A 15,083-nucleotide genomic window follows, 5' to 3' on the forward strand; every position below is an offset into this window, starting at 1 on the left:
CATTGTGTGTGCTAATACTCTATCTTCTACTCCACAGTCTTTATCAACTACTCAGCCCCCAAACCATGGCAGCTGTATCTTTACCCTCTAGGCAGGATATTGCACACCTTTCTCTGAGGGAATATGTGCAACCTAAGAGAGAAGAAATAGAGAAACTGACATTTAGGATTGCCCAACAAATAAATGGCCCTAGAGTAAACTCAAAGTATACAAAAGCTCTCCATGTACTCAGAACTTCCAATCAGCTTTTCTGTCTTTTGCCCTCAATCATGAGCAGAAAACTAAAGATTACCAGAACTCTAAAGAAAGTCTCTATCATGAAAGGTAAAGACCAAATAGGCAGAAGAAGCACGTGTTGAGGAAACAATATGCTGGAGAAAGAAAATGTTACATAATTTCTGTTCAAAACTTCCCAGAAGAGACCACCTAAGAAGTCTATTATGATTACAACAATACATACCAAACATAATTTATTAGAAATGTGCCAGACAAGGGAAATGGCCTAATGAAATCAGTCAAATGGACTCTGAGAAGCTTTGGCACTTAAGTTTTATAAAGTTTTGTTGGGGAGGAGTTAGTCAAAGGATGGTTTTAGGCGGAAGTTAGTAAGAATGGGGGAGGGGCAGGATGGAAGGGTAGGGCTATGACAGGAAAGAATTGGTCAGAATTTGCAAGTGAGTTAAGCCTCTGACTGCTTTGATAGGTTAGGCAAGGCTGTTTGTGAAAGAGTCTGTGGTTTTATCTTTCCTGAACCCATGAGCTGTTGCTGAAATTGTCTGTCTTGCAAAATGTGGTCTTGGTGCTTTTTGTTTTTGTTTTTCAAGTTGTGGTTTCAGTAGTTTTCCATTTCTCAGTCCTGAGAGAGGTAAGAGAATATATTTTATTTTTAAAACTAGAACAAGACATTATTTTTAAAAATAAGTCAAAATTTAATAAATTTGAAGAGATAAAGTTGAAATCAGACACAGAACAAAAAAGACAAGGAGATATGAAATAGGAGAAAAAAGGTAAGAAAATTAAATCAGTCTATGAAGTTCAGCAGACAAATAATAGGATTTCCAGGAAAGAAAAAACAGAAGGGAAGAAATCAATGATGAAATAATTCAAGGAAAATTTCCAGAGCTGAAGGACACAAATTTCCAAATCAAAAGAGCCCATTTTAACAGATAAAAATTGCCCTACACCAAAGCATATAATTGTGAAATCTAAAACATTTAAGGTAAAAGAGGAGATTCTCAAGCTTCCAGAAAAGGGACAGGAGGAGATAGGAGATAAAAAGCAGATCAACAGGAATCAGAATTGCTTTGGGCTTTTCAGCAGCAATGTGATATAGGGGAGGAAAAAGTTTTCTTTAACCCTGTTCGGGTTCTTGGTTATGTCTAAAAATTAAAGTGACATAGATTAATGGATGAAAATTATACAAATTTTGTAGAATTCTTACATGTATACAAGAGCCTTCATAAGAGAACGAAGATGAGAAGAAGTGACCAGAGCAGGAAGTTTTGATACCTTTTAGACAAAGGGACAATAAATTTGTGAGGAGACGACAAGACAAAGGAATTTGGGTTATGGATAGTAAATGGTAAATAGGCGACAAGGCTTATTTATGCAGGCTTCTGGGCCCTAAATGTCCTGTCTTTGGTTATAAGAACACCTCCCTTTCTCCTAGTGGAGGGATGGTATCTTTCACATGAAGGAATTATCTCTTCCTTTGAGGAAACAAGGGGGGGACAGCACAGAGGTCAGAGTGACCTTCCTGCTTCTACTGTTTTTTCAAACTCCAAATTAATATATTCAGTATGCCAAGGTGCCATATGTTGGGGTTGTGTGTCTGGAACCCCATCATTGAGATGCTAGAAGACATTAGAGTAGTACTTTAAAAATTCTGAAGGAAAATTTATCCCAAACAGAGAGCTCTCTATTTAGCCAAATTATCAAACAAGTGCTGGTGTATATAAAAACTTGCAAAGACTTAAAAAAAAAAAGAAAACTTTGCAAAGACTATAAAAATAATCTCCATATACCCTTCCTTAAGAAACTACTAGAGGAAGGGTGCCTGGGTGGCTCAGTTGGTTAAGTGTCCAGCTTCAGCTCAGGTCATGATCTCACAGTTCATTAGTTCAAGCCCCATATCAGATTCTGGGCTGTTAGTGCAGAGCCCACTTTGGATCCTGTCTCCCTCTCTCTGCCCCTCCCCTCTTGCACTCTATCCCTCTCTCTCAAAAATAAACATTACGAAAAAGAAAAAGTAACCACTGGAGGATATGTGCCACCAAAATGAGAAAACTAAGAAAGAACAAGGTATGAAACATAGGAAATGGGACAGAGGCAAAGGGAATGCCTGACATGGCAGTGAAAGGAAATCACAAATAAATATCAAGAGCCAAGGGTAGAAGGCAACTGGTTCAGATTGGGAGAGACACAGACATGCTGAGAATGTCACCCCCAAGATGCCTACTGCCATGTTTAACCTGAGGTGAGAATCTTGTCTATGCATGGCATTTTTGTATTTCTTACCCCTTCTCCCTTGCACCCTGGATCATCTGAGAATCTTCATTTTACCTTACAAAGTGTTATGCTTTGCTCTACTCCTGAGACTTAAGATGTAGACCACAGTTAGCAGAAATAGAAAATACAGAACATTCCCCACTCCTTGACCGTATTCCTGCTGGATATCCAGTCCTAGGCTTGCACACTACAACCCTGTGTATGTTTTTCAGGACCATGTCTCCAAATTGCCCCAGATGAAGTTCTTAAAAACTCTCAGAAGACACTCTTTTCTGTCTTGTGAGCATTTGCTAAATAGTGACAACATTGCATTTTTCTTATCTAGATAGTTTTGTTCTTGCTGCACTCAGTATTTCACAACTGAAAACTATCAGTAAATTCTTTCTTAGTGTAATGCAAATGGAACCCCAAGATTGAATTGCATAGGATTTGGGGCCTTACTACTGCCAGAATAATGAAGTGACCAGGTGAATCTGCAGTTAGCTTGCTGAGAATGCTGGGGAGCAGAGAAACAATTGCCAGGTACTTTATGGCATAATTCTCATTAAAAGCTTTTTTCCTTCTCTGTTTGTTAAGAGAAAAAGGAATTTGTGAAAGCTATAAAGAAAGGCAAGGGCATGATTAACATGAAAATCAGGAGAGAAGGACCAGGAGAGTGTTTTATTTAAGAGGAAACAATGGAGATATAAGCAAATTACCTTGGTAAAATCAGGACTTTGCTCCTTAATTTGTAATATACTTCCTAAAAGACCAGCTAAAAGCCCCATTAATCAAACAAAATTAAGTTTATTAGCCTTATTACAATAAGGAAAGTCATCACATTGACAGAGTCCTAACAGCATCTCAAAAGGCAAAAGTCAGGAGACAATATTTATAAGGTTTTAGGCCAGGGCAGGGTGATTTTATGGTGGGTCTGGCAAAACAAGGAGTTGAGTGGGATTAGATAACATGTATCCCATTATAGTTTTGAATTGTTTAGGAGAGCCAGATGATGTTCTTGAGTAAGTACTAACCAGTCAGCTAGATGAATAGGCTATTTTAGTTGTTTCATAGTTTTATTTTCTAAGGGGAAGTATTTCTTGGAGAGAGTAGCTAAGTTATTTTTGCTAGATCCTAATATTGATAGCACAAAAGCAGGAAAGAATGCTTTCTTCCAGAATTATTTAACATAGAAACAGAGAAATATGTTGGTTTCAGTTATCATAATTACCAAGATCCAAATAAGATAGAAACTAGAGAATAATGGAATATTCTTATTGAAAGTGTAAGCCCCACTGGCATCATGGGAGGGGTGTGTACCAATCTCAAGTCTGACTAAGAGTTGGAGACATTTACAAATATTTTTCTAGATGAATCTCTTAGTACATTACATTATCTTCTGCAATAACCTCAATTCAACAAAACCTCTTCTTGATCTTAATAGCCATCATAAGATGATTAAACACTTTGTCCAGGGTCTTACAGTAAGACCCAAGAAAATAGGTGAGAAAAGGAAACACAGTGTTTGCTGCCAGCTGAAAGGTGAAGAGGTTCAGAATAAGCCTCTCCAAAACGTGCCATTTTGGATGGATTACTTTGAGTTGAAATCAATCAAGGTCCAAAAGACTCAGGTTTTTATCTCCCCTCTTAACTGTCTACAAGAATTTAGATAGAGAGCATGGTCTAGGAAGAGAACTATCACCTGAGATAACTCTAAAGAATATGGGCTAGGTGTGGTAAACCGGGGAGGGGGGGGGGGGTGCGGGGGAAGTTTGTCAGGGCCTGTGGATCAGATTACTCTCTGTGTCCATTGTCTCTCCATGTTTGTTTACCAAACATTTGTTCTTACCATCTTCCTGTGAATTGTCTTCTTTCCTTTTGAGGTCTCAGACCCTGACTGCCTTCTTCTTAGCTCAAGATGACATAGAGGCCTCAATTGCCTGACTGCCTGTGGGTCTCTCATTCTTAATTTTTTTTTTAACGTTTATTTATTTTTTTTTTGAGAGAGAGAGAGACAGAGCATGAGCAGGAGAGGGCCAGAGAGAGTGGGAGACACAGAATCTGAAGCAGGCCCCAGGCTTTGAGCTGTCAGCACAGAGCCTCACACAGGGCTCTAACTCATGGACCATGAGATCATGACCTAAGCTAAAGTCAGACACTTAACTGACTGAGCCACCAGGCACCCCATGAGTCTCACATTCTTATGGTGCCCTATACTACATCATTAAATGTGTTTATTTCTTGTTAATCTGTCTTATGTTAATTTAATTAATAGACCAGCCAAAAGAATCTGGAAAGGTAGAGGAAAATTTTTCCATCCCCTATAAAGGTCAGTCAGAAATTGAGATGACTCACCTTCCTCCCTTTTCTGGTAGTTAGCAGAAACCTTATGTTATAAGGAACAAAAATATAATGTGTGACGCAAGACAAAAGTTTATTTCTAGTTACCTAAGGTAGATGGCTTGAGAGTTAGTTACGTTCAAGTTTAGCAAGAAACTTACAATTTAAGCTAGTCTGGAGCTTTGGTTTCCATTCTACCTAGAAAAAGGAGTGCTTTAACTTGAGGCCTGCAATTCTATTATATAAAGTCTATAAGAGATTTTAACACAAGTTACAGAACAGCAAGAATTGTAGAAAAAAATATATTTTGTGGTCTTCCACAGAGAGTCAAGCTTCTGAGTGTCCATTAGGACATCCTAGGACATGCAAGATTCCTGCATTGTTCATCCCGATTTGATACTAGAAAAAGATGTGGACATTAATTTCCTGAAGTTTAGCTTTTGATCTAAGACTTAACTCTGGACTTTGAGACCAGCCTACTCTCTTAAAACCTGAAATTATGACTCAGAAAAATTGCAAATTGCTTAAAGGATATTTCTGATGATTTTTTCACATCATGAATGTTAATCTAAAAATTTCAAGTGTCTACTGTACTTTAATTAAATATTCTCCCAGACAAAATCCTAAAAGGAATTTATGAGCTAGTAAATTCAGAGTTACTCCTTTACATTGAAAATTGATCCCTTGAAGTCACTTAAAACACTAATTTTTTATTCTTTTCTATTTTGAAATCTTCAAATGTTGACTGTTTAAGAGTGGAGCCCTTTTGGATAGGGCTTGATGAAGGAGTAAGTGAAAAGCAAAAGACAGTTTGGATATTTACCATCTTTGAAATTATCTTCAAAGGGCAGGATAGAAAAAATTTTGTAAAACATGATTTACCCATACTTGGCATTTGTGTTATTTCCACATATGTTTCCTCAAGTAGATTCACATCATATGAAAAGGGTTTTGTGTCCTGTTTTCAAGGGGAGGGAAGGTTGAGGATGACTCTTCAAAGTCTAACTTGAAAATCAAGGCAGAAAGAATGGATGACAGTGTTTGGATGATTTCCTTCAAAATACATGGGCTTGACATTATTCCACAGTGCTTCTATTGAACATGACCTCTGGGGTTAAAAAGACTTCTGTTCAGGGTACCCGGGTGGCTCAGTCAGTTAAGTATCTGACTCTTGATTTCAGCTCAAGTTATAATCTTACAGTTCATAGGTTTGAGCCCCATGTCGGGCTCTGCATTGACAGCATGAAACCTCCTTAGAATTCCTCTCTCCTTCTCTCTCCCTCTCTCTCTTCCCCTCCCCTTCTCATGTTCTCATTTTCTCTCTCTCTCTCTCTCTCTCTCAAAAAGAAATAATAAATTTAAAGGAAAAAAAAAAAGAAAGACTGTTTCAAATCCTTGTTCTGCCATGTGTTGCTACCTAGTCTTGGAACAATTACTTAACTACTCTGAGCCTTAGTTTTTGCATCTGACAAATGGGGATAATAATGGTGTCTATTTACTGTGTCACTGAAAACATTAAATGACTTTAAAAAACGTAAAACAGTACCATGCTCAATAAATATTAGTGGCAGTTTCAGTGACTCCCCACCATTATCCTAAAAATATTAAAGGTGAAACTCTTTAAGATGGCAAAGTCTTAATCTGGCTCATGCTCATTACCCCAGTGTGCCAAATAGAATATACATTCTTCCACAAACTATGATGTTCTTTGGGTCTCTGCCTTGTTCATGCCTTCACCTCCTCTATTCCCAGGAGTCTTTATCTTCTCAGATTGACTATTTTTGAGAAAGCTAGAGAGAGACAGAGCATGATGGGAAGAGGGGCAGAGAGAAGGGGAGACACAGAATCCAAAGCAGGCTCTAGGGTCTGAACTGTCAGCACAGAGCCTGACACAGGGCTCCAACTCATGAACCGCAAGATCATGACCAGAGCTGGTCGGATGCTTCACCGACTGAGCCACCCAGGTGCCCCTCACTATCCATTTCTTAAGGCTCAGCCCTGGCATTACTTCTCTAAAGTCTCCATTGATTATGTTAAGGTGCTCCTCGTGTGTCCTTGGGATAACTTCTGTTCATATCTATCTATATCTTTGCATTTATAACTTTGTTTCACTGCTGTAAATTCTCTGAGAGCAGAGATTATGTATTATTCATATTGTGAACCCCAGAGGCCAGTGCAGTGATTTGTACATGGGAGATATTCAGTGAACGTTAGATAAGTGAATAATGAATGACTAAATTATGCTCAGACAAACTAATTCCAGGTTCTAATCCTTTGTTTTGCAGTTCTAGGACCTCAAGTTTGTTTAAACATTCAGGAAGAAGCAAGCTTAACGGAACTAAATCATACTAAATAGACTCTCAAAGTAGTGTATAAACCAGAATGCAATTTATTGAAAAAGAACTCCTATCAATGCATTGTCTCCCCTAGAGGTAAGTCTATAGTAATAATCAGTATAATTTCTGAGGAGCTCAGTATATTCCAGGTAATGCCCTGAGTTCACCAGGAGTGAGTCCATCTCTGAAAAATGAACTAGTGTTAAGTAGGCTATTGAGATGGCCTTGAAAAACTAGAGAGTCAATGTATCAATTTACAATTACATTGAGCACAGACTGCTCAATTCTGTATGAAGAGCACATTCTCTTCCAGCACTCAAGCCATCCAGGAAGCCAATCCCAACCAAGGGCTCAATTATTAATTTACAAGGTAAAAGTTACTATGACAGGGAGGGGAAATACTATACTCAAGAACCTTATGATGTACATAAGTTGTTCTCATACAACTTATAAGTACATAAGATGTACTCTACAGTCTGACCTTTGAAGCCAAATCATTAGAATAAAGGAAGCTAGATGATCAAATATTTAATGGTATCAGGCTGAAATGAGATTTGTGAAAGGGAACTGAACACTAGTAGTCTGTGGGTTAAAGCCTTCTCACTGCAAAAACCCCAAAGAAAACTTGTGTATTTAGTTATTACACCATTTATCTGGCTAACCTACCACCTTCACACTAACTTTTCTATGGATGGGTGAATCTGGTTGACAATTTTTTTTTTTCTTAAAGAGTCAGATAATAAATATTTTCAGCTTTGTGGTCCATATAGTGTCTGTTACAAGTACTCAACTATGCCATCACAGCATAAAAGTAGCCACAGGTAATACATAAATGAATGAGCATGGCTATGTTCAAATAAGACCATTTATGGACACTAAAATGTGACCTTCATATAATTTTCATGGGTCATTAAGTATTATTATTCTTTTGATTTTTTTTTCCCAACCACTTAAAAAGCCACTCAACCCACAGGTGATACAAAAATAGGCTGCAGGTAATTTATTGACCCATTATCTAGTCAATAAAAAAGAATCAGGCTAGGAGGTGTGGCCTAATATTAATAAAGAAATAAGGGAGTTTTGAAAGGCAGTTCCCTAAATTATTCCTTAAAGTTATCTCAGCAGTGACAGGTTAATCTCATTACAGAGTTGGGTAATCTCATTATAGAGCCCCTACACAAATCTAGGATGCCTACTTATTCGTAGTTTTCTTGGGAGGCAGATTGCTAAAACTCTCACTGCTTTAGACCCCCCCCCATTTTAGCCCCTCTCCTCAGTATTTCTACAGCAGGTGATTCGTTCTCTAAGCTTTGACTCCAGCGTCCTTTAGAACACAACATTGATCATTTTCCCTATGCCTAGACACTGTCCTACTCTACTGCTACTCCCCAACAAAGAGTTAGTTATCATCAATATTTATTGGATATCAGCTGGAGAAACAAAGAGTAAGACAGAAAATGTCCCTGCCCTTAAAGAATTTCCAGCCTCATCAGAAGGCAGATTTTCTTCATATAACAACGTGATTGCCAATTAGCTGTGTAAACGGCTAATTTTGCAGTCCTAATCTTTACTGGCCTCTCCAAAAAGCCACCTCAACTAAAATTTCTCTGACACAGAAAATCTATGTTAATATCAACGGAAGCTTCCTTGGGAGCTATCTTTATTTATACACACTGTCTTTTGTTTAGCTTAATTTATATTATTGCCATTGCATTATGTGACCCTTCAGGACATAAATCAAGTAGATGATTAACAAAATATTTCATATTAATATAGAGAGGTTTTACAATATTAAACTGACAGTCATTTCATATTTCCATACTTATATGCTTGGGTCACTGTGTGTGCCTTATATGAATACTTACCTCATTGGTTCCATCAATGTTCTTTCATGGTGGATTACTTTGTATTTTAGTCGACTTAACTTTAATATCCTAAAATAGAGTAATGAGAGTCATTTCTATTTTATTTTTAGCAACTGTTATTGAATTAGTATTTAGATTTTTTTTTAATGTTTATTTTTGAGAGTGAGAGAGAGAGAAAGAGTGCAAGCAGGGGAGGGGCAGAGACAGAGGGAGACACAGAATCTGAAGCAGGCTCTAGGCTCTGACCTGTCAGCACAGAGCCCGATGCAGGGCTCAAACTCACAGACCATGAGATCATGACCTGAGCCAAAGTCAGACACTTAAACAACTGACCCACGCAGGTGCCCCAAATTATTATTATTTTAGAGTGAGATTTTAATAAATTGATTTTGAAGTTGAGGGGTGAATAAATGCGTGGGGTTGTGGGTGGGGAGTGGGAACATCATTCCCACCATTCCCACTGTATTGGGAACGTCAGAGTGGTGCCTTCCAGCTAAGTAGTAAAGCTGGGGTGTGTGTGAAGAAGAGGATCATGGATGCCTGGTGATGAGTTAAAACTTCATGCAGTATAAATACATCAGCATTCTATGATTTCATTTTACATCTGTTTCATTTCATTCTGCATTCCAAGGCAGTATCAAATAGAAAATGACATTTAGATGTCTTCCATTTTCTTACAGAATTCAAATTTGTTGCCTAATGTCAAGATTGCTCCCATTCCAGAAATCTCACATTCAGGGATCCTGGGTGGCTCAGTTGGTTAAGTGTCCAACTTTGGCTCAGGTTATGATCTCACAGTTTGTGGGTTTGAGCCCCCTGTCGGGCTCTGTGCTGGCAGCTCGGAGCCTGGAGACTGTTTGGATTCTGTGTCTTCCTCTCTCTCTCTACCCCTCCCCTGCTTGTGGTCTCTCTCTCAAAAATAAATAAATATTAAAATAAATAAATAAATAAATCTCACATTCACTGTTCCTTCTACTAAAAAACACAATTCAGGGCACCTGACTGGCTTAGTCAGAAGAATATATGACTCTTGATCTTGGGGTCATAAGTTTGAGCCCCACATTGGGTCTATAGATTACTTAAACAAACAAATAAATATTTAAAAATAAAAATTAAAAACAAAATTCAACTGAGAAAATTTGAAGATCTAATTGGCTTTATTAAATGATTCGTGAATCTGGTAGTACCCAATCTAGCAAGTAGAAGGGAATTTCTTTGAACTAAACAAAAGAAAGGTTTTTAAAGGCAGAGAAGGTGCATAAAACTAGAAGAAAAGAATTTATTAGCATGAAATGCATTGTTTAGGCAAGGTTGCCCTCTTAAGGGGAGTGTGTAGAGAATAAGATGGACTTACTCATGTCAAGCAATGACTCATGTCAAGCAGTGATGTAAGCAGCCAATGGTGTTGCAACTAAGGCCAGATAGCACCAAAACCAGCACAGACTAGCAGTTCCAAGGACTGATAATCTCTACGACCACTGGAACCTGGAAGAACCAGGAGCTGATAATCACTAGAACCAGAAAGGGCCTACAAAGGCCTAACACTGATTAAACTCCATTGGAAAGGGAGAACTTCTGCATCTAAATATCAGACTCTCCAGACACAGACCCTTTCACCTCTGACCGAATTTGAAAGACACCTGCCTCTCAGTTCATCTCTGAACCTTATAGGGAGCCTCCAATGCCAGAATATAATAAGCAGTACATGCCAAAAGCTGACCTGGACTAGACAGGCTTCATCTCAACTGTGTACTTACAGACTGACTTTACTCTGGCTCATTAACTTCTTACCTCCTGATGTATCTTGTTTGTTGTGTGACTTTGTGCTTTGCTTTGTTGATATGCATGAAGCCAAGTTAAATGCGTGGTGAAATGCCATTGAGTTTGGAATCCTGAACCTGCTTCACAATTAATGTTAACCTTGTTTTATGATTAAATGCTGGAAGCCGAGCTATCCCAGCCTGAGTGGCAAGGCCCGGGCTGTGGACGGACTGGTGACTACAGGGTGGCCCTCCGACAGTGAAGCTTCTTGTACTCCCGCTTTTAGGTAATTTGGCTTTAAAACTACCTGGGGTATTGTCTTTTGGGGAATTGCCCTCTGCAGGCCCTCTGGGAAAAGAACCACTAGGGAAGAAAATAAGGTTCCGCAAGAAATTGTGCGGCCTTACGTTTAGCCCTTGCCATCCCCTATGGAGACTCCTCTACTCACAGGAAGGATAGCCTCATACATTTGCCAGCAAAGAGGGCCTGTAAAGGAGAGACATATGGATTTGAAAGCCCCACTCCGGCAACTAAGGAGTGCATCTATGGACACAGGTCACTCTAACCCGTAGGCCCACTTGGCCCCCAGGAGGCATTCCAGATGATGACTGAACCTAATGGGTTAAGGTACAGAATGGTCCATTAGTTCCTAGGTGCATTGTCTCTCTGAGAATGCATAAGGTGTGGGTTCCTAAGGCCCTTTTGGCCCCCTCCTCGCACCTTGGACCCAGGCAAACACTTTTGTTCTTCAAAACCATGAATGGTTCAGGGAAACAACTAAGAGGTCACGTCCCTGTAACTGTTCCACTTGAGGTGTTGAGAGATAGATGACCTTTCATGAAAACAGCAAAGCAAATACTTCTTAGCTTATAGATAAACGTAGATACATAATAAAAACAATGAAAGAAATTAATCAATAAGCAAAGGGCAGGAGGGAACGTTACAAAAAAACAACCACGTTATTCCTTATTGGGTGATTACACAAAGGAACAATTTTACAATTGGGTAATGCCAGAAAACATAGATGACGTATGCTACAAGGAAATCACTAGCAAATATAATGCCACGTTTGCTGCAATAATCGGCCAGTTCAACACACTGCTGTTGTCTGTGTCCATTATTATTTTTTATTTTAGTTGTTTTATTTTAGTTTTGTTTTATTTTCACTTTTTCGCCGACACCGTTCATCCTTCGGGAACCCCTGGACTTGCTGGAGCTGGACTCCGGCAATTAAATAAAGCTGACATTGTGGAGAGACACATCTTGTGTGTGTTCGTCTTCCTAGAGTGACCAAACCAACATGAGTTCATTCCTTGGTGAGTCACAGATAGAAACTACACCAGGCTGAGTTGTTGCACAAAGTAAAGTTTATTTGCAGCAAATAAGGAGATCACAGAGAATAACTTCTAAAACTGTGACTCTCCAAGCGACGGTGGATGGGTTCCTTTTATTTAGGGTTAGGATAAATATTTAAAAAGGGGGTTCTTATATATATCAAGGGGCATAAGGTTGTGCATGTGCTTTAAGGAAACATGCCTACACATACATTGTATGTTATGTAAATGAGGCTTGTGCTCCTCTTTGGGCAGAGATTTTAGTATTATAATGAGGTAAAGGTAATTGTCGGTCATTCTAGAGGTCACTGCATAGTCCATCAGCACAGTTGTGAGTCAGGGTTATGCTCAAACTGATCTGGGTGTTCTGGGCCTCTGGAAGTCTTGCCAGGGCTGTCACCATTGCTGAAGGGGTGCGTTTGCTTTCCATTTGCCTTAGTTAAGAAATAAACTGGAAGGAAGAGCTTAAGGAAAAATGTGGGACAAAGGTCAGTGAGTACACAAATAGCTGTACAGTAAAAGTCAGGTCTTGGGATCTAGCCGGTGACAATAGTATACTCGTGACAGTGTAGAAGGGATATATCAATAAGTTTCCTAGTATTAGGGCACCTGGGTGGCTCAGTCAGTTAAGCGTCTGACTCTTGATTTCGGCTCAGATCATGATCTTATGGTTCGTGAGATCAAGCCCCATGTCAGGCTCCACACTAACAGTGCAGAGCCTGCTTGGGATTCTCTCTGTCCTCTCTGTCCTTCCCCTGCTCATGCTCTCTCTCTCTCTCTCTCTCAAAATAAATAAATAAACTTAAATAAATAAATTTTCTAGTATTGACCAGTAAATTCCACGTTGACTGGCTAAAGATTACATTCCTGGAGAGTTGGAACTGTAGGTAGGTTAGGTATTAGATCTTGCTCTACTGACTTGGGGCCTTAACCTCAATGATGCCATTTTGGGCCTGTGATTTTCTTTTTAATGCTTATTTTTTTGAAAAGTATACTATTCCTCCTAAGGCAAAAAGTATGTTGTTGGGTCTTGGGGCAGGCACATTGACATATTGGTTATTTGTGATTTTGGCTCAGGTCATGATTCCAGGATCGTGAGATCAAGACACATGAGGTGTGGAGCCTTCTTAAGATTCTCTGTCTCCCTCTCCCTCTCAACCTCCCCTGCTCCCCCTTTCTCTCTCTCTCAAAATGAATAAATAAAAATAAAAATAAAAGAATAAAAACAGCCAATGCAAGAACACCCTCCTTTGTCTCCAGAAAGCAAGAAATAAACCTCCAATGTGAAGGGTATACTCCCTGAACCAAGAGGTAGAAATGTGCATCCTTATCAGAGACAGGAATTCAGGACCAAGGACATAAAAAAAAAAAAAAAAAAAAAGCCTCTGGATAGATTCAAAGATTCAAACCTATGTTTCTTTGTCTTATCGATTCCTCACATATTTGTTTTTGTGTATAAAAAGTATAAATGCTGCCTGCCTTCGTCATTTCTTAAGTCCCATATCTATGAGACCTTTGCATGAATTAGCTAAATTTGCTTTTTTCACCGTTAACCTATCTTGTGTCAGTTTAATTATTTGACCAGTCACAAGAACCGAACAGTCTTGGGAGGATATTTTCCCTCTTCCCAAAGTGTCCGTCTTTTACAAATGGTATTTCAAAATAAATCCCTTAGGTATTCAACCCATCCAAACAGACTGCCATGCTAAAGCTCCCTTACCCAGAATTTCAGGCACCTCTGCTCTTAGTCTATCTTGGGACTCTGAGGAAGGCTTCTAGGAAAAGATAAGCTAGAATGAATTTTGAAGGATGGGTAAGAAAAAGTTGGAAGAGTGTTCCAAAAGAGTATCAGCTACCTGAGAGGCTGGAGAGTTTATGAAGAGCCTTCCATTGTATATGATGCTATGGAGCTTCAAATCTTTTTTTCCAGTTTGTGATGAAAAAGTTTAAAGCTGTGTCTGGTTGTAAAGGAAAACTAATGTCTTCATTTATATTATACACACTAACCTCCGAATATTCAGACCACTCCAGTACTCAGAATTATGAGGTTTTGGAGTGATTGGGGGGATCCAGAGCCAACAGTCAAGGAATTCTTGAAGACATCTTTGGTGCAAAAAGGTGATTTTATTAAAGCATGGGGACAGGACCCGTGGGCAGAAAGAGCTGCCCTGGGACCATGAAGAGACACTGGTTATAAACTTGGGAGTTGGGGGATGTAAAGTTCAAGGCAAGCTTCCAATCAGATTTTCATATGCTAAAGAAGACTCACAGGATACTGGAGGCCTAGCTATTGTCAAGCTAAGGTTGTTTTTCCCTCTAGCAAAGCATAAGCTTTGGGGAATTCCTGGAGAAATGTTTTACTCTGCCAGCCTCAAGTATTTGTCAGTGGGCTGCAGGTTTTCAGGAAATTTATTTTATCTGTCATTTCTTTCTGCCTTTGTGTCCCACACCAAGAACACTCCACAACACTCACGATGCCATATATGGGTTTTCTACACATCATGGAATTCTATGACACCCACTGGGTGTCCTGTAATTTAACTCAATTCTGACACTTTCTACCTGGAGATAGCACCAGGTCCCACAGGTTAAGGGCTCAGTTCCATTAGACTGTCCCCTCATTTCTACCTCAGACTCCAATCACAAACCTAGGTTGTCACTTGTGCTTCTGACCAACAGCCTATAACGTAGAGGTTCACCCCCTCCTCTAATTAATTTGCTAGAGCAGCTCATAGAACTTAGGAAAAGAGTTAACAACAGTCCCTGGGGCACCTGGGTGGCTCAGTCAGTTGAGCATCCGGCTCTTGATTTCAGCTCAGGTCATGGGATGGAGCCCAGCAGCAGGCTCCACTCAGAATAGAGTCTGCTTAAGCCCTCTGCCACTCTCCCCTGCTTGCTCTCTCTCTCTCTCTTGAAAGAAAGAAAGAAAGAAAGAAAGAAAGAAAGAAAGAAAGAAAGAA

At 39.3% G+C, this 15,083-nt stretch overlaps 1 long non-coding RNA gene across 1 annotated transcript in view; it reads left to right on the forward strand.

Annotated features, from left to right (window-relative positions):
• Positions 1-15,083, forward strand: part of LOC125918937 (uncharacterized) — a 47,385-nt gene that overhangs the window by 28,864 nt on the left and 3,438 nt on the right. The window contains exon 3 of the long non-coding RNA XR_007456624.1: positions 7,113-7,259. This is a non-coding gene — a long non-coding RNA (uncharacterized LOC125918937). The remainder of the gene's footprint in view (positions 1-7,112; positions 7,260-15,083) is intronic.

Source organism: Panthera uncia, chromosome B4 (assembly GCF_023721935.1).
Source record: "Panthera uncia isolate 11264 chromosome B4, Puncia_PCG_1.0, whole genome shotgun sequence".
Classification (NCBI taxonomy): domain Eukaryota; kingdom Metazoa; phylum Chordata; class Mammalia; order Carnivora; family Felidae; genus Panthera; species Panthera uncia.